We start from the raw sequence: 21,211 nt of genomic DNA on the forward strand, positions 1-21,211 counted from the left end.
TACATCTGTAATAATCACATACATGTAATAGAATGTTAATAGTACATTTCCCTTTTTTAGGAAATGACCTGTATGTATCTGTGTGACATCAATAAAAGGATCAAGTGCTGCATTATCTTTAGTTACATTGATGTTATTTATTTATGGTGAAACAGTGGTGGAATATCGCTGTTGCTTTCGTATAAATGAAGCGGACATACCTGCGTGGCCGCGATCTAATCCTGTTTACATAAAGTAAACCTGCTCCCGAGCAGGTTTACGCTTACGGCTCTGTTGCTATGACAGCAAGTCCCGGATGAGTTTCGGGGAACCGAACGATCCAAGATCACGCGAAATCGTCAACAATCAAATCCAGCTAACTTACTTAGCGAGGTACGAAGAACAGGCCCCTGGGGTCCGTTTTTCGTACCTCGCTAAGTAAATATTACCATTCTGTAGAATATTCTTATATTTCACTTTTACTTGTTCCCATGTTCTAGTGGGTCCTGTTGTGGCTCTAATGTGAAAGAGGATATAATGTAATATAATATAATAAATTTACCCTACCGCCTACTGGTGATGGCCAGAGGGGCCGATGGCGCGATATGGCAGCCTGGCTTCTGTCAGTCTGCCCCAGGGCAGCTGTGGCTACAACCGTAGTTTGCCTCCACCAGTATGTGAATGTGAGAGTGAATGAATAGTGGCATTGTAAAGCGCTTTGGGTGCCTTGAAAAGCGCTATATAAATCCAATCCATTATTATTATTATTATTATTAAATTACTTACGAGTTTAATTTGTCAGCAACTTTCTGCCAGCCCTCTCTCCTTGCTTTTGCAGCCTTTGCAGTGTTCCCTTGCGTTTTAATTAAACTCTGAAACTCCTGAAATCCCTCAATCAAGAGTTCTTGCTCTGCTGCCGAAAAATACAGAGCGCGCTCCTTCGACATTTTCGCCGACCAATCAGAGGGTTGCCGATCAATGTTTCTACTATCGATGCGTAGCCCCTGTTAAGCCACCCGGTGATCTCACATTACTTCATCCAGCTGTACTAATCGTCAACAACAGGTGTGTTCGGAGAACCGGGATAGCGAGCTCAAAGTTAGCGCGATGATTTGATCTTGGATGTAGTAAGCGAGGTACGAAGAACGGACCCCTGCAGTTCAAAAAAAGCGCCCCTCCGACAGCCAAACCCATCTATTCTCTGATTGGAATGTTACATTTGTGATTGACACGACATTGACCAATCAGATGAAAGGAAGAAAAATAGGGTCAAAATTCGTAGTTTTAACTTGCAGGGTTTTTTTGGCTAAGTCCACACACAAATCTTTTTTACACACACACAAATCTTTTTTACGCACGCACAAATCTTTTTTATGCATGCACAAATCTTTTTAAGGCAGGCACAAATCTTTTTTACGCATGCACAAATCTTTTTTACGCATGCACAAATCTTTTTTACACACACAAATCTTTTTTACGCATGCACAAATCTTTTTTACACACACAAATCCTGATTTACAAGTACAAAATATTTATGACCACATTTTGAGCCCATATATAACAGGCTGTCTGTTAGAGTTGTACTGAATGCTACACAGTCAGTGTGTATTACTGTGTGCTGCACAGGCTGCTTTCTCCATGCTAAACATCATGCACTCATGAGTGTGAAATATCCGCCACCTAAAGTGTGTCAAATACAGTAATGATGCAAGACCATCATCCAGCTCGTTTCTTCACTAAAGTTTAAATTGCCGTGTTTGTTTGACACCGCAACGCAGGGCCTTGCTCCCTTAGTTGCCATGGAGACACCATTAGGCAGTGGTGCCGCAACGATTTTTGTATTTCTTTGCATAACCCCATGCCAAACCGTGCTGGTTCTCGGGGACTCGCCCGTGCCAACCGCGTGCGTGGGTGGATAGATGGGTGCACGTGCATGTTTTTGTGACTGAGAGCGAGTGGGAGAGAAAAGAAGAAAGAGATCAAAACAAGGTGGGAGGGATTGAGAAAATTAACACAAAAAAAGGGGCGAAAGAGTGACAAGGAGAGAAATGAATGATGGAGTGCACTGGAAACGCACCCACGCACGTGCACTGGCATATACGTGCTGATCAGACACACAGTAGCTGTGCACGTACGCCCCCCAGCAGCCATGACTGGAGTACACGCGTGCGAGTGAGCACGGTGACTGTGTGGGTGGAGGGATGCCGCAACAGTGCATCTTATTTTGCCTTCAGTTTGATCCCTGCAGCCCCCTCACGGGAGCTTCTCACTGCGTTACTTCAAGCCGGTTCACATGGTATGATGCCAAATGCAAACTCGCTTCCAATTTTGTCGCGGACGAGAAGCTGATAATGACTCCAGTGGTTTTCAGATTCCTGAAAAGTGTAACGACTTGTTTTATGAGAGGAATGGCTACATATTGATGTATGGCACAGCGCAGCATAAAAAGGGCTCATTCAGTTACTCGTGCGTAGGAAATGACTTCTCTTCATAGGCTTAAACTAGTCCCATAAGACTATTTCCCTTAATGCAAATAATTATTGGAGAGGACCAATTTTTTTTTTTCGCAAGCTGCAGCTGTTTCCTGACGTTCATTACTGAAAGACAGATCAGCCTGATTTCTTCTTCTGCTACAAGTCTGAAGTGAGAATGACTGAAGAGAGATGTGTTAATCAGATGCGATGTGTTAAAATATTATGTTTCTGCAGGACAAATCTGGCTTACCAGGTTTGCATGATGTCTGAAGAGACTTTCAGCCTAATATTTTTAATATGTGCACAGTGAAATCTTCTGTGTTGCATTGTCTTGCATGCATTGTTGCTTTTGGTCAGCAGATGACACTGTTGGACACATTTCATGAAAGCACTGTAAATGTGGCACGGTGCTGTGGTGGTTAACACTGGAAGGTCTTGGGTTTGAATCTATGAGCTTGGGTGAGGTCTTCAAGTGTGGGGTTTGCGTGCACTCCCCGTGCCTGCATAGGTTTTCTCTGGACACTCCAGCTACCTCCCACAATCCAAAGACATGCATGTTGGGTTGTCTGGTCATTTTAAATCGGCCATAATAGGGTGTGATTGTGAGTGGCTGGCTGACCTCCGCGTTGGCCCTGCAGTAGATTTAGTTTAGTGTTTTTGTTTTTGCCTTTTCAGTTTGGACTCAGTGGCTTGATGGTGTAGTGGTTAACACATTTGCCAGCACATGAAAGGTCTGTCATAAAAACCAAGCCTCGGGGGACACAAGCACAGACAAATAGGAGGGTTGTGAGAAGAACAACATCCGGCGTAAAATCTGTGCCAAATTATACGTGTTCATCCATCTGCTGTGGTAACCCTTTGGGAAATAAGGGAGCAGCCAAGAGTTAATTTTAATGGTTTAATTTCCCTTTCCTTTTATTAGTTTTAGCATTAGTTCAGCTACTTTCATTATTGTTGTAATAAACGTGGGTGGTATTGATTAGCAGCAGATTTAAGTTCTGAAGAGAAAATAATAATACACATTAGTCACATTAGTTCTGCTGGTTGTGTAGAAATAAAAATATACCCAACTGACTAAAACTGAAGACATTTCCCTTAATTTTTTATATGTACATTTGTTTATTGTATTTTGATTTGTCACAAGATCAGCAGTGTAGTGTGTGATTCCACCATGTGATATAATGTAGAGATGGAGACCAAAGCTGTGGCGCTTTGGTAGATGCATATGAAAATAGACGAGCTGGTTTTCTCTCTGTAGTCTATAAGTGCAGGACGACAGGGTCCCTTGATGGCACAGTACTTGTTCCAGAAGATTGCAGCAGCAAAAACTGGAAATGATTAGGCTTTCTGCCAAAAACTTTAGAAATACCTGTTATTGTGTTTGTGTTGGACTGACGCACTTCCAGTATATCAGTACACAGCTCCTTTTAAAAATAAACCAGGTAATGAGAGGGGATGGAGTCCCTGCTATAATTCACAAAAACACACCTTAAACCTGATAACATGTAAGCTGGTGAAGGTATGTTGTTGTTCTAATTGAGATGATCTTCATTTGATCTGTGAAATACTCAGAAGCCCTCAAAGGACTATTGTAAGACATAATGTTAACTACAACATTTTTAATAACCTATAATATTTATTTACAGTCCTCCTGTCCTTTACGCCTTTCTGAACTACAATATTTATACTGTATACTGTTTATAAGATTGGGGAAACCTGCAGTCAGCTGAGACTGAAGAAGCCACTTGGATGAGTGACGAAACGTTTCTCCCACAAAACGCTACGTCCAGATGAACAGAATCAACTTTTGGAGAATTAATACTAGGATTTTATATATGATCAGTTTCTCTCTATTAAAAGGATACATACCACAGGCTTTCAGGGGATTCTAATTAAACTGCTACTTAAAAAGACTTACTTGACCCAGCTGTCTTAGTTTATTATAGGCCAATCTCCAACCTTCCTTTCATATCAAAAATCCTTGAAAGAGTAGTTGTCAAACAGCTAACAGATCATCTGCAGAGGAATGGCTTATTTGAAGAGTTTCAGTCAGGTTTCAGAGCTCATTACAGCACAGAAACAGCTTTAGTGAAGGTTACAAATGGTCTTCTTATGGCCTCTGACAGTGGACTCATCTCTGTGCTTGTCCTGCTACACCTCAGTGCAGAATTGGATACTGCTGATCATAAAATTTTAATATATTAAATAGAGTACGCTGGTGCTATTAAAGGAAATATGCTGGAATGGTTTGAATTGTGTATATATGATAGACTTGGTGATGGAGTTCCACAGGGCTCTGTGCTGGGTCCAGTACTTTTCACGTTACACAATGTTCCCTTAGACAGTATTATTAGAAAGCGCTGCATATATTTTCATGCAGATGATCCAATGAAGCCAGATGCCACAAATCAATTAGTTAAAGTGTAGGCATGTCTTAAATACATAAAGACTTGGATTACATCTAATTTTCTGCTTCTAAATTCAGATAAAACTACACAGCCCTAAACATCTTAATAACATGGCATCTAACCAAACACTTATTCTGGATGGTGTTACCTTGGATTCCAGGAACGCTGTGAGGAATCTCGGAGTCATTTTTCACCACGATATGTCCTTCAAATATGCACGAATGCTATCGTACATCTGCACAATATCTCTAAAATCAGAAACATTTTGTCCCAGAGTGATGCCAAAAATATTACTTCATTTTATAACTTCTAGACTGGATTTCATGATCCTGGGTCTTTAATCTATTATTGCGAGTTTATGGACTTTTAGTTTGCTTCTTAGTTTGCATATTGTTAACTTTCAGTAGTGTATTTAATCTTTAATCCTTATTTTCTTTTGTTTTGGAGTTTATTTTTTCTCTTTGTCAGTTCCCCTGTTGTTTAGTTCAGTCTTTTATCTGGATTTCCCTATTTAGTTACTGCTTATCACCTTTTTTATTTTGGTAGTCATTTGTAGTTTTACTTTCTCTCATGTTGACTTTGATTGTTGTCACCTGCGTTTCATTACCCAGTTGTCTCTACTTTCCTTAATTGCCCTCTTGTGTGTATATAGCAGTGTCTTCCCATCTGTATTTGTCTGTGTTTGTTGCTCTTCATGATGTGACCCCTTCCCCTTTATTTTAATGCATCTTAAAGGGGATGCAGTTGGTGCAGACTATTCAATTCAATTCAATTCAATTTTATTTAGATAGCGCCAAATCACAACAAAAGTCGCCTCAAGGCGCTTCATAGATACAGAGAAAAACCCAACAATCATATGACCCCCTATGAGCAAGCACTTTGGCGACAGTAGGAAGGAAAAACTCCCTTTTAACAGGAAGAAACCTCCGGCAGAACCAGGCTCAGGGAGGGGCGGGGCCATCTGCTGCGACCGGTTGGGGTGAGAGAAGGAAGACAGGATAAAGACATGCTGTGGAAGAGAGACAGAGGTTAATAACAGATATGATTCAATGCAGATAGGTCTATTAACACATAGTGAGTGAGAAAGGTGACTGGAAAGGAAAAACTCAATGCATCATGGGAATCCCCCGGCAGCCTACGTCTATTGCAGCATAACTAAGGGAGGATTCAGGATCACCTGGTCCAGCCCTAACTATATGCTTTAGCAAAAAGGAAAGTTTTAAGCCTAATCTTAAAAGTAGAGATAGTGTCTGTCTCCCGAATCCAAACTGGAAGCTGGTTCTACAGAAGAGGGGCCTGAAAACTGAAGGCTCTCCCTCCCATTCTACTTTTAAATACTCTAGGAACAACAAGTAGGCCTACAGAGCGAGCGCAAAGTGCTCTAATAGGGTGATATGGTACTACAAGGTCATTAAGATAAGATGGGGCCTGATTATTTAAGACCTTGTATGTGAGGAGCAGGATTTTGAATTCTGGATTTAACAGGAAGCCAATGAAGGGAAGCCAAAACAGGAGAAATATGCTCTCTCTTTCTAGTCCCTGTCAGGACTCTTGCTGCAGCATTTTGGATTAACTGAAGGCTTTTCAGCGAGTTTTTAGGACATCCTGATAATAATGAATTGCAGTAGTCCAGCCTGGAAGTAATAAATGCATGAACTAGTTTTTCAGCGTCACTCTGAGACAGGATATTTCTAATTTTAGAGATGTTGCGCAAATGGAAGAAAGCAGTCTTACATATTTGTTTAATATGTGCGTTGAAGGACATGTCCTGGTCAAAAATGACTCCAAGGTTCCTCACAGCATTACTGGAGGCCAAGGTAATGCCATCCAGGGTAAGAATCTGGTTAGATACCATATTCCTAGGCTTTTCAGGGCCGAGTACAATAACCTCAGTTTGATCTGAATTAAGAAGCAGAAAGTTAGCAGCCATCCAGGTCTTTATGTCTTTAAGACATTCCTGCAGTTTAACTAATTGGTGTGTGTTATCTGGCTTCATGGACAGATAGAGCTGGGTGTCATCTGCATAGCAGTGAAAATGTATGCTATGTCTTCTAATGATCCTGCCTAAGGGAAGCATGTATAATGTAAACAGAATTGGTCCTAGCACTGAACCCTGTGGAACTCCATAATTAACCTCAGTGTGTGAAGAGGACTCTCCATTTACATGCACAAATTGGAGTCTATTAGATAGATATGATACAAACCACTGCAGTGCAGTACCTGTAATACCTACAGCATGTTCTAATCGCTCTAATAGGATATTATGGTCAACAGTATCGAACGCTGCGCTAAGGTCTAGCAGGACAAGCACAGAGATGAGTCCACTGTCAGAGGCCATAAGAAGATCATTTGTAACCTTCACTAAAGCTGTTTCTGTGCTGTAATGAGCTCTGAAACCTGACTGAAACTCTTCAAATAAACCATTCCTCTGCAGATGATCTGTTAGGTGTTTGACAACTACTCTTTCAAGGATTTTTGATATGAAAGGAAGGTTGGAGATTGGCCTATAATTAGCTAAGACAGCTGGGTCTAGAGATGGCTTTTTGAGTAAAGGTTTAACTACAGCTAGCTTGAAGGCCTGTGGTACATAGCTGATTATTAGAGATAGGTTGATCATATTTAAGATTGAAGAATTAATTAATGGCAGAACTTCTTTGAGCAGTTTTGTAGGAATGGGGTCTAAAAGACACGTTGATGGTTTGGAGGAAGTAATTATTGAAGTTAACTCAGAAAGATCAATTGGAGAAAAAGAGTCTAACTTAACATCGATGGTACTAAGAGTAGCTGCAGATAATATTACATCTGTGGGATGATTATTGGTAATTTTTTCTCTAATGATAAAAATTTTATTTGTGAAGAAGTTCATGAAGTCATTACTAGTTAACGTTAAAGGGATGGTTGGCTCAAAAGAGCTCTGACTTTTTGTCAGCCTGGCTACAGAGCTGAAGAGAAACCTGGGGTTGTTCTTATTTTCTTCAATCAGTGATGAATAGTAAGATGTTCTGGCTTTGCGGAGGGCTTTCTTATAAAGCAGCAAACTATTTCTCCAGGCTAAATGATGATCCTCTAGATTCGTGACACGCCATTTCCTGCTGTCTCATAACATTGTACAATTACTGTACAAGCATTGAGTGTATTTTTATGCTTTGATCTTCCTCATTTGGTAAGGCCAACGGTCAAAATTGGTCGTGCATAAGAACTGAAATTGGCTTTTAAATTTATAGCAGCCTTCATGATGGACTACTGTGCCTTTGAAGCTGCTGCTCTTTTATTGCTATCAGTCTTTTTCTGTGCGTTGAATTGAGACACTAAGCTCTGGCAACCATTTCAGTATGAACTCTGATTTGAGGACCCATTGTGCTCCCTATAGACAGGCAGCCAGGGGAGATTCTGTGGGTCAAAGGTGAGACTGCACACTCATGGAGAAAATGAAGTCATCATAGCTAGGATTTGAGAATTAAAGAGACAGAGAGCAGCAAAGGAAGTGTGAGTGTTGTCATCTGCCGAGATAACAAAGAGCCTGGTCAGGGGTGTCTTCCAGGTTAAAGTCCACTGACTGAAACGTGGAACGTTTTATATTTCCAGCTGTGAACGCTGTAATGCAGAGAGCGTTTTTACACTAACCGTACTGATAGCTAAACCAAACCAAATCCAGCATCTTTCATCATGCATTTGCTTAACTAGCTTAGATTGATAACTAATCATAAGGCAAAGAACCCCAAAGATGCAAGCGTGTCTATCTTTGAACGCAGCGACATTCAGGGGCAAAGTAAGGAGCTTACAGTATGCCAACATTGACTTTAATGAACACTGAAAGCGGTCATCATCCAAATAGTTTATGAACACTGACCCTCTGGAGCTAGACTGTCCCCAGGAGACTGGTAGTTGTACCTTTTCTGCTTGTCCTCTATCCAGAAGACTTTTTCTATTCCTCATTTACTTTGTACATGTTTTCTCTTATCTGCCCACGTCCACAAAGCTCTGCACATATTCTTCCTCTGTGTCCTGAGTATCTCTTCCTCTTGTTTACTCAGTGAGTTTTTCAGCAGCATAAGCAAAGCTTTTTTGGTTTTGTTTTTTTCCTGGGAAATTATTTACTCCTGTAAATCCTTTCTGAAAGTCTCCCTTTGACTTTTGGCCAAGAAAGGACTTAATGCAAGTGTGCAGTTTTGATACAACAGACATCAAATCGCACAAACCGACCATCCAGATCTCTTCAAAGGTAATCCAATGTTCCCTCAGAAGCCCTGCTCGTGTCGCTCTCTGTCCATGCCTTCAGAAATCTTACATTAACACACAGATGGTGCATGTGAGACCAGCTAAATGCTGTATGAAGTGCCACATTGTGATCTAGCCTGTTTGTTAATGAGCAAACGGTTGCTGCTGCCACATCACTAAGCTACGTGATAAACTGACTAATTAGGTGGATGTAATATGTGCAAATCAACTGTTTGAAATTCCAACAAATAATAAAGTTGATTTATGTTTGTGTGATGTTGTCATGACCACGCAAAAGGGGATGTAGAGTAGGGCTGAACGATATATCGCATTTGCGATAATATCGCGACATGATCAAGTGCAATTTTCTAACCGCAAAGGCTGCGATTATACTCTGGACATGTCCAAATTCATGGGCTGCATCCTCCTGAGGCCGCATTTGTAGACCGATTACGTCACAGCGACACGCCGAGGGCTGTCCAAATTCGTAGACTCCTCCGAATGCAGCCGACAAATGCGTCCTCCTTTTCCCCGAATTTGAAGGATTCATAGCGCGGCCCAGCCAAACTCCAGTTTCCAACAATGGCGGCCGCTACTAAGTTTTAAAATTACTCTTACTAATCTTTCTGGGTCACAAAATAAACTTTTAACATATTTTCAGGCGAGAAAGTAGCTGTGTAAACATCAAATATCTGCTCAGTTTATCAAGATATCGCATATTTGCAAAAGTGCTTCGACGTTTTCAGAGACGTCTTCTACCCACCAGCTCGATAGCTAGCCGGGAGCTCGAGGGTTACTGATGCGGCCGAGAACGGCACAACTCCCGGCACATCATGTTCAGATCACCGCGGACTTTCGCTGCTCGGGTTAAACGTAATATATAATTCACTTAGACAACCTAAAAATGTTATTGTTTGGCTTTTTTCAGTGTTTTGTTTGTTCGTGAGTAAATCGGTTTGGCTGAGATTAAAGTTATTAGATTATTAGATTAAATAAAACTTTATTAACTCTTGTGTGGCCCTTTAAAAATGCACCCCTTCCGAGCCCTGGGGACCATAAATGGTCCCGCCCCAAAAGTGCAATAAAAAGATTATATATTCATATTTTTTTCCACTTTAAATTGGTCAGTCTTTTAAAACTACTTCTCCCTGAAATATTCATATAAAGTTTTAATTATATTTTCGTTGTTTTAACCCTTTAAATCCCAGTTTTATTACATGAGCGCCGTTTTTTAGCCCCAAAAAACAAAAAACTAAATATTTTCCAAAAAAAACATTTGAAGTAATATTTCTTTGTTATTATAATTAGGCCTTTAGATGGACTAAAGATTGGCACGAACAGTCATTTCGATCGCCTTTTTTTTTTTTTTTCAGGACCAGAAAATGGTCTCCAGGCGGCAAATGCTCCTCCTCTAGGCCGAAATAAGTGCATGTTGCCGGGGTAAGTCGCGACGATCACCGGGGCACGATCACCGGGGACTGCTTTTTCCAGCCCACACGTCCGATACCACGTGACAACAAATACGTCATTTCCTGTTGACTAAAAAAAAAAAAAAAAAAAGCACCCTCTAACGGTCCTAGGGACCGAAAAATGGTCCCGCCCGATCAGCGGGCGAAGCCGCTGCTGCACGCCGGAAATGAGGCTTCGTTTCCCGCAGGTCTATCCAAGCAGCCCGCTGTTTTCCAGCAGGGATCAAATGTGGAGCAAGGGCGCCACCCGGTGGACAAATAAAAAAATTACAACTCTAAGGCTCATAGACCAAAACGAGACGGAGACATGAGTAATCACCAAGACATTAACGGTAATAATTCTGCAGTGAAAAATAGCGTTTATAATGGAAGTCAATGGGGACCAAAAATGGTCCCCAGGGCTCTAAGAGGATGTGTATTGTTAGCTTAGCCACTGAAGCTAATTTAAGGAAGTCAGACTTGAATTTTGAAATGAAATTATGCCAAACTTTTTTTTAGAGAATTTGGCTATATTCCATTCAACACAGTGCAAATGGCTTGTAACTGAAAACCTAAAGGGACCATTTATGGTCCCAGGGCCACACAGGGGTTCCCCCGGGTGGGTTCCTCCTTGGTTTTCACACAGCTGACTAAACGTCAAACAAAAAACTTATTAAACAGAAGTGTGAGACGGTCGAGAGTTTACTCCAGTGTCCTGTTATATTTTAGATAGCAAGGAGCAGATGGCTGAGTTTATTAAACTCCACCGAGACAGCGGTGACGCAGATCAGAAGGCTAGACCGTCCAATTTCACAGCCTTTAAATTTTAAAGGCGTGTTTGTGTGTGTGTTTATACAATTGCTATTATGTTTGCACTTTATGTGTAATGTTACTGACTGCAGAGATCAGTAAGATGTGTGTATTTTTTATTTATTCGTTTTATTTATTTAATATTATTTTTTAATTGAATGACTGTCTAGTAGTTCACAGATGTCGAAAAACTGAGTGTGGTAAAGCCACTGATTTTTTTTTATGTATATTTCTGCAATCTGCACATTGTACTGACTTTCATTTTAATGTTTACACCAGGGTTCCTTGTCAGCACTTTATGCTCAGATGTTTGTAAGCTAAAAATAAACTATTGTGTATGTTCAAATATACTGTTGTGATTGAAGAAGTTAAATAAAAATGTCAGTCATCAATTCATGCATCACCTCATGTCATCATAACAGAGGTCTGTCTTCCAGGAAAGAACAGTTTAAAATTAATGTAATATAGTATTGGCCATACTATATGATGTATTGCTTGTCTTTGTTTAATAATACAGAAGACAAAGACCTTAAAAAATAATCGCATCGCAATCGCAATATTGGGGCAAAAAAATCGCAATTAGATTATTTTCCATAATCGTTCAGCCCTAATGTAGAGTTAGACGGTTCACTTTGCAGTCTGCATACAGCAGGTTTGCAGATGTATTAGCATCACATTGTAATTCATTAGTTACGCCTGTTTCACTGTTTCTTAATCACGTGGCATCAACAGTGCACTTAGACATATAGACTGATCACAGAGGTCAGAGGAGATGGACCAGACTGGAATCTGATAGGAAACCAACAGTAATCCCAGTAATGACTTGTTATAACCAAAGTATGCAGAAGAGCATCTCTGAATGCACAACGTGTCAAACCGTGAGGATGATGGGCTGCAGCAACAGGAAACCAAATCGGCCGTCGCTCCTGTCAGCTAAGAACAGGAAACCGAGGCTACAAATCACAGAGGCTCACCAGAAGGTGACAACGGGAGCCTGGAAAATCACTGCCTTGTCTGATGAGTCTTGACATTGAGATGGTAGGGTTAGAATTTGGTGTAAACAGTGTGAAAGCATGGATTCATTCTGCCTTGTACCAACAGTTCAGGCTGCTGGTGGTTTAGTACTGTGGGTGGGGGATAGTTTCTTGGCACATTTTGGGCCACTTGGTACCAGCTGCACACACAGCACACCTGAGTGTTGCTGATCATGCCTATCCCTTCATGACCACAGTGTACCATCTTCTGACGGCTGCTTCGAGCAGGAATTCACTGTACTCAAACAGCCTCCACAGTTACCAGATCTTAGAGGCACCTTTGAGATGTGGTGGAATGGGAGATTCCCATCATGAATGCACCAACCGTGAGATGCTGTCATGTCAGCATGGACCAAAATCTCTGAGGAATGTTTCCAGCCCCTTGCTGAATCTGTGCTTTGAAGAATTAGGTTCTGAAGGCCAAAGAGGGCATACGCAGTATTAGCAGCAGGTTGCTCACTGACACAAAGTGCACAACGATATGATTGGTTTATGTTTCCTAGTTTAATAGATATTAATTCTATGACCTCATTAGACAATTTCCCAAAGAGTTTCTAGTTCTTTCTAGTTATTATCTAGAACATACGGATCTTTTCACAAGTTTTAGAATCAATGATGAGTAAAATAAAATGGTCTAAAATAAAGTCTCAACACCATGCAGTCTACAGTCAGCTCATATACTTGCTATTCAGGGTTCTTCGAGAGGTTTCTCTCTCGCTTATAACACCTCTGACCATTTCAGCATAAAGTGACAGATCTGAAGGTACCTGAAGAGATTAGAACAGGCCAGATCATATTTCTTCCATAAAGTGTCAAAGCTGGAAAAGTGGTCAGCATCACAGAGGGCTGTGAAATACCTCAGACCCAGTCTTCTCCATTGTGAAAAGGTCAAATCCACTATGGAGGGTGGAAAGAGAGCCCAGAGAGAAAACTGTAAGATATTTAAAGTAAAGGCAAAATTGAATCTAAATTCTAAGAGTAGCAAGGACAATTGGGTTAGAGGAATGGCAGGACAGTCCTAATGGATGAGATGACTATGCCAAGGCAGGAAGAGTAGATAAATGACTTGGCTGAGGCACTGAAAATGCCCAGGTCTGTCTCAGGAGTATTAAACCAGAATGAAGCCCAGTAATAATAGCTAAATACATAATAAATATATTTAGGAAGGCATTCTACATCCTGAGGGCACTGGAGACTTTGCTCACTTTCAGCATCTTACCTGAGAAAATGAAGCTAAAATAGCCCGTTCTTTTTCTCCAGACCTAACACGTGTTTAATGGGCACTTTTTTTACAGTAATGGCTACATTAAGGCATTATGCTTTGCGCCTCCAGGTCTTTGTGAGGCTGCTGATGTTTCACGTTTTCTACAAATTTCTAAAAACAAAAAGGAAAAATGGACTTGTGTCGAATCAGGAGTCTTTGTAATTGTAGTAATTATTAGCTTTTCATAAGTAATAAGATTTAAGTAAAAAGCCAAACGCTTGCAGTAGCTGAACTTTTCATTTCCAGTCAGTGGTCCAGTAAGTCCTTTCCAGCACTTTGGAGAGCTTTTTCCTCTGGACTAGAAGTGATTTGGTGAAACACGCAGATAACTGGAGCAGAAATGAGATACATGTAGACTGATGGTGTGGCTCCTCATAATGGATTGTGTGCATGGGTGCAGATGCAGCAGAAAGCTCATTTCCAACAGGAGCACACATATCAACAGGCGGGATGATTTTACCCCACCCGGGGTGTTCAAAACATGTCTTTTAGTCCTTTTCAATGAATGAGATGTTGAAAAACATCCACAAGCCACATTTCTAAACCCTGACCAAGACTGCCCACTGTCACCGTTTGTTTTCCTCACATTAGAGAGAAGGTTGTTGATAATTGTCCCGAGAAAGTGACCAAATGTGCTGCCACGAGCTACAGCAGTGCAGAATATATGAGTCACTTTAGTGCCATCTATTTCAGCTGCTCCTGGCCTTCACAGTCAGTCATCACAAGAATGCAATTACACCCACTCCCCCAAAGCTCCTATTAATAGCTGCAGATAAATCATCAATGCGTTCGACAATACAGATGAGCAATGATGGCAATGACCCGAACAAATCAAATCTTATTGTCCAACAAAAAACACAAACAGTTTTCACATTTACGCCTTCTCCACGTGGGCTCTGTAGGAACGTGACACCTCTGGGACGATCCGGTGGCGATCTAACACCTTCATTTCCAGGTCGGCGTGAGCTGAGCAAAACACATCGACAACCACCACCCCCTCAACCCTCTGACCCACCCCCTCATCCTCCTGCTCACAGCTTATCTGTAGAGGATGGAGCCAGAGACCTGCTGACTAGTAAGAGGCAGGGTCATTAGGCCAGGTGGTGCTGCTGTGATACCTGCTGTGCAGCACATGTCTGGCATTAACACCTACAGACATGACTATAGATAAGCACAACTCGGATCATTAATCATTGTTCCAGTAAACTGCAATCAGGTCTTCACCTGTTGTGCCGTGGAAGGCTCTCCTCTCCAGGCTGGTATTAGCCAGAAGGAACGACTTGTCACAAATAAGTGTTCACTTCAAATATAAAGATTCAAACCGAGATGGACAAATGTCACTCTTAACTGCTGATATCGAGCCCTGGCTCTATGTCACAGTGTGTTATTATTGTTAATACTGTATGTGGTAAGATCAAAGTCTAATTTAAAAATGGTTATTAATATAAAATGTAAGAAGTTTGAAAGCTGAATAATGCCAGCGTAGTTTTATGTGCCACCTGTTAGGTTAGGTCCAGTGTAGTGTACAGCTTGGTGGGTTTTTGTAAGCTGATGTTGCTCTTGTCACTCGTGGCACTTTATTCTGGAAAGCAGCCATGTGAGAATGCAGTTGGATAAATCTATAAAGAGCAGGAAACCTCAGAGCCACAGCAGCAGAACCTGCAGAGCAGACGTACTGAAGCAGGAACTTGTTTTCAGTACAGTCAGAAGGACTTAAAAATAAAATTCAAATTCTGCAATTTTAATGTTGAAGAAAGATATAGTGACCTGAAGATGCTGAGGATATCAGACAGCCCGGGCCCCGTGTAATCGCTGGATTTGACCCGTGTTTGGGTTTCACGATGCTCTGTCTCCTGAGCTCCAATCTGGCTGTTGCATGTTGCGAGAAATGATGAACTCATTTGATCCAGATCCACTGGATAAATGAGACAACTGTTGGTGTCATCTAAGAGTTGTTAGACAAAGACAGCTCTCGATTTGCTTGCCAAAGTGTAAACCAGCTCTGTCAATGACAATGGGGAAGCTGTGTCAGCGTCCTGAACTGTCTGAGTGATTTCAGGGAACAGATGCACTGTACAGATGGGCACTGGTCCTTTTTTTTTATTAGCAGGCATATGAAGCAAAGTCTCAATGTGCCCACTGGGCTTTAGAAAGCTTGCATTTAGGATATGATTCAGGCTGGCAATAAGAGCCTGTTTCATCTTATCTCTAATGTGCCAACATTGTTTTAGAAGTTGTGTCAAATGAATTCAAAGGATAACGTCCACTGCTGCACATTAACATGAAGATTTCAAGAGCCTATAAAGGTCGATCTCTCACAGGGCATCCGTCTTGATTTTCTTAACCTTTGGTAGAACCTCAAAATCCCATCCTTTCGTGAACCTCGGGACCAAAAAATGGTCCCGCCCCAAAAGTGCTCTAAAAATGTTATATATCAATATTTTTTTCTACTTTAAATTAGTCAATCTTTTAAAACTACTTCTGCTTAAAATATCCATGTCAAGTTTTAATTATATTTTCATTGTTTTAACCCTTTAAATCCCAGTTTTATTACATGAGCGCCCTGTTTTTTTAGCCCCAAAAAACAAAAAAACTAAATATTTTCCAAAAAAAACATTTGAAGTAATATTTGTTTGTTATTATAATTAGGCCTTTAGATGGACTAAAGATTGGCACCAACAGTCATTTCGATCGCCTTTTTTTTTTTTCCAGGAGCGCATTTCATAAAATGCACACTATCAACCATGCCCAAAAAGTGCTATAAAAAATTTATATATTAATATTTTATTCCACTTTAAATTAGCCAATCTTTTAGACCTACTTCTCCTTGAAATATTCATGTCAAGTTTTAATTACATTTCGCGGATTTTAACCCTTTATATCCCGGTTTCGTCACATGAGCGCACTGCTTTTTTTGCCCCAAAAACATAAAACATAAAACATAAAATATTTTCCAAAAAAAACATTTGAAGTAATATTTTATTGTTATTATAATTAGGCCTTTAGATGGACAAAAGATTGGCACGAACATTAATTTCGATCCGGTTTTAATTTTTTTTGCAGAAGCCAAAAATGTCCCCAGGCGGCGCTACTGCTCCTGCTCCCCCGGGGAGGAGTGCCTCTGCCGCGGGTGTGTTTCGCGCAGCGCCGGAGCATATGGTTCGGTTCCCGTGTCTGCAGCACACACTTCCGCTACCACGTGAAAACAAATACGTCATTTCCTGTTGATTAAAAAAAATTAATGCACCCTCAAACGAACCTAAGGTCAGAAAATGGTCCGGAACGAGCAGCGGGCCAAGCTGCTGCTGTACGCGGGAAATTAGTCTGCCTTTTCCGGGTATCTGTCTCGAGCAGGCCGCTGGAGAACATGTGTATGTTCCAGCAGGCGTCACATGTGGAGCAAGGGCGCCACCCGGTGGACAAATAAAAAAATTACAACTCTAAGGCCTGTAGTCCAAAACGAAACCTAAGCTGGAAACCTGACGATCCCTTTGACCGTAATTTTTCTGGCGTGAAAAATAGCGTTTATAATGGGTTTCAATGGGGCACAAATCGGCCACGAGGTTCGATAGTGGATGTATGCCTTTTATTCAGCCATTTAAGCGCATTTAAAAAACTCAGACTGAAATTTTAAAATAAAATGGGAAAAAAATACATGTTTGAAAATTTGGCTATACTCCATTAAACACAGTGGAAATGGCGTGGAATTAAAAAACGCAAAGGCCACGAAATGGTCCCAGGTCCTACCAAGGTTAATGAATAGAACAGAGACGAGATCGATCTTCGCTGTGATGTGCCAGCCTGAATCATTTGAGAGTACGTGAGGTTACGAGCTCATCACTAGCATACTTTTTTACATCGGTGAGCGGCTGGCTATTGCTCGGGGACAGGAAGGTGAATTGTTTCGGAACTGTCTAGGCGATCATATCATTCAATCTTTATCCTTGAAGTTGTCCTGCAGCGTCTGGTGCATAGCAGGGTGACGTGGGGACTAATTAAAACAGGAAATGTTGAAGACTTTACACGTCGTTCTGTTTACACATCTTAAGGATCATAAAGCCTTTTGACTTCAGAGGGAGCTGCATGACATTTAATAATTGCAGTGGTGGCTGAGGCCAAAAAACTGTCTGTGCTATGTTAGAAAAGAAGCTTATGAGCACTCAGTGTGAAGTTTTGACCTCTCTGTGGTTGCTTTGCATTGTGGGTAATCTAGTGGCCCAGATTTGACAGGCAACATTTTGAGCAATAGCAAATAGCTCGGGTTCAGCTGCACTTTCTACTTTTCCAGGCGGAAGCACACACCTGATCTCCCACCTCTTGCTGCACTGTGGCCTACAGTGTGATGTCGAGCTTTACAGCAGCAGCAAAGGCCGTCTTGTTATGAAACAGAAATAATTCACACACACACACACTATAACAAACACCAAATGTTCCATCATTCCTGCCACCACTGTGGCTCCTGCCAGGCTGATTAGATGCTCGGCCTCAAAACCATTACAGCATTGATTGGAATCATATTTTGTTGGGTGGCAGATGCTGATCGACAAGCAAACTCCCAGGCATGTTCCACATATGGGAGTTGATGTGCCTGCCATTAATTAAATCACTCTGGGATAGAGACCGCCAGTGGATGATGGCTTTTATTTGAGGGGCATAAATCACTGGCATTGTGGGGAAAAATGCAAATGATGCCTAAGCAAAGGGCGCCTGTCCCCCGAGTGTTCTTTGATAGGAAGGAGTTACTCGGTACCGCTCCGTCACCATGATTTAAACTGCATGTCTCTTTGCAGCCGTGGTCTATATTTTATGACTCGGAGCAGCTCTTTGCTTTAATCTCACGCAGATTCATGCATCTCACATGCTAAACATTAAGGTTTTGCACTCAAGCGCCCCTCTTATTCATTTAAATTGCCATCATGTGTTTGTTATGATCATTGCTCTACCGATTTGTCCTCAAGTTAATACTCTGTTACCGGGTCGCTTTGTGAATTCGATGTATTGCTCCATGTCTTTGGCCTTAACCCATCGAGTCATGACTTGACTTTTATCCTTGTGAATTCCAGCTGTTTATCCTCGCCAGGCCATCAATCTCTCTTTGCTGTCTCCAAACAGACGACTGACTAATGGAGATGAAACGCAACATTTTTTATCTCTTTCTCCCGCTGAAAGTGATGACTGAGCTACTAAGTGTTATTAAAGGGTCTTAAATCACATTACATAAGCCAGGTATGTTATTGTTATTTATTTCAGAAAATGGCCAAAACGTTCATCTTTTTAAATCTTTTTGAAATCCCGCTTGTTGAGTCAGTTGTTTTTGTTGTTATTAAATCTATAAAAATGGAGGGAAAGCTTGTTGCAGACACCAGTATGGCCAAAATATCGTGTAATTTAGTGTCACAGACCGTAAAGACAGCAGCAATTCCATGCATTTCTTTGCTTCATAAGAAATGTTGCGCATGAAATTTGCCTCAAGCTTAGTCAAGAAACTAGAAAAATCAAATCACTAAAGTTATTTGAGTAGATTAGTTCTGCCGGTCCACTGCAAACACGAGGAGAGGGATCAGCTGACTTTGTTGCTGAGCTCAGATGCTTTCAAGTGCCACCGTTTAAAAGCTTTAAATGTACTCAAATTCAACAAGTGCTCCCCTGGTCCTCAAAAATCAGGTACAATTCATTTTGAATAAAAAAAACTAGATTTTCTCCAGGCTCGCTGTGGCCGCCTGCTAAAACATGGCAGTGGGTTTAAAACAAAGCAGAAACGTGTGAACACACCCGGCTGCCGGCGTGTCCACCTACAAAAGCTGCAGGTGCTGAGCCGGTGATGCCACGCTGACCATCGGCTAATACTCGTGCGGCTCGCTGGAGTTATCTGACATTTCTGTGCAGGCTGGACTCCACATCAGCCGCACTTTGGAAAGCTGCTCACTGATGAATATTTCTGTGCTTTATTTTAGTACTTCATTCACTCCATTCTGTCAGTAGTTCTTTGCCTCTTTCAAGTGGAAAATGCAAAGTGTTGCTAATACCTGAGCTGGCCCCGCCCACAGCCAGTTACCACTTAGTCATGGCTGCTTAAAGACAGTTCTGATGGACTCCCGTGCTGTCAGTCCACTGGTTAAAGCTTGTTAACCGAGGGACTTTGAACACAAGGTCAGGGTTAATGTACCCCGGATGTCATTTTTTAGCACGCTCATCCAATTAAGGAGCCTAGCTGAAACAATAGCCTGTCACTATTCAAATGTACGCCTTGAATAGATTAGCTGTGTGGAGGTCATGTGAGCTATGTGCACCTGTAGGTGATAAACAGCCTGCATGACCGCACCACTTTACCTCGTGGGTGGAAATGATTACATATGTTGTTATGTGTGTGTATTCACTATGACTCAGAGTGTGTTACAGCTGATATTATAATATGGGTGTGGGGGGGGGGGGGGAGTCATCTGGGAATCCATGCCTGGTTGCACACCACTGCTCGTCCATCCACAAGGCCTACCGTGATGGAACAGTGGTCATTTTTCGAGAGCAGACTCTGCATCAGCATGCTATTCCCACATTTATCACTTGCCCACCGCTCCTCGCGAGGAGCTCATACTGTTCGAATCAAAGAGATTAAACCAAATAAATGGCTGCATGAATAAGCCAATGATTTAATCCCTGCAGTTCTTTTGCCATCAGACTATGAATGAAATAACACACTGTGATAGATGGCCAAGGCTGTGAAGTCGTAACGAGCACATAAAAGAGGCCATTGATGTAATATTTATCGCATTTGCAAATACAATTCTGCTACAACTGCATGAGTCATATGCATATCTATTGAGGGTGACCTCACACCATGTAATATTCATCTCTCTGTCAGAGGTAACCCTTCCCCAGGCCTCAGCCTCTGACTTCAAGTATAATCGAGTGATCCTAGAGAGGGCCGCAGGTCGAGCAGGCAGCGGAGGTCCTTCCTCACGTCATGGGCAACTTCCTGTCTGGAATAGAAGCGGCCAGGCGGTTATTTATCCATATGCTCTAAGACGGAGTGTGAGGGATAACACTTTGCATACAGGAAGGAGAATCCACAAACACCTCACCACCTCCTCTTCATCCCTGCCCATTACTATGGCAACGGGCTTTTTCAAACATGGGAGACTTAAGGTTTCAGTGTTTATCCTTCCTCAGTGGACTGGCTTTTTGCACATGTGTGCGATAAAGTGAAAAAAAAAACCCAAAATAGTGATTTGGGGCTTGTTTGCTGCTTTTAGTTACTGCGAGCCCCTTTGATCCTCCTTTGTCCTGAGTTGTTTGCACTCTTTGGTGATGATTTTTCTCTTCTCACATGTCATTTCATCTGTCTTCTAATTCTAGGAGAGTCCTAGCGTTTCCTTCCCTGTAACGTACAACACTGCAGAGCAAAAAAAAAAAGAAAAATGTGCTGTGGTCTGTTAGTTGCTAGGCTACAGACGGACAAGGAGTATCTGTGAAGAGTTCCTCCTTTATGAATTGTCACATTAGATGGCCTTTAGCATTAAAGAGCATTGATGTCATCATTTTTTAAACAAATCCAGAAACAAAAGCTTGTCTGCTACGT

At 41.6% G+C, this 21,211-nt stretch overlaps 1 protein-coding gene and 1 long non-coding RNA gene across 14 annotated transcripts in view; both read left to right on the forward strand.

The window, feature by feature from the left end:
- dlgap2a (discs, large homolog-associated protein 2a) overlaps positions 1-21,211 on the forward strand; it is a 341,537-nt gene that overhangs the window by 202,831 nt on the left and 117,495 nt on the right. The window lies entirely within an intron of this gene.
- LOC309695974 lies at positions 9,202-11,683 on the forward strand. Its single transcript, XR_014273277.1, has 2 exons — positions 9,202-10,880; positions 11,047-11,683. It is a non-coding gene; the product is annotated as an uncharacterized lncRNA (long non-coding RNA).

Source organism: Aulonocara stuartgranti, assembly GCF_965226115.1.
Source record: "Aulonocara stuartgranti genome assembly, chromosome: 19".
NCBI lineage: Eukaryota > Metazoa > Chordata > Actinopteri > Cichliformes > Cichlidae > Aulonocara > Aulonocara stuartgranti.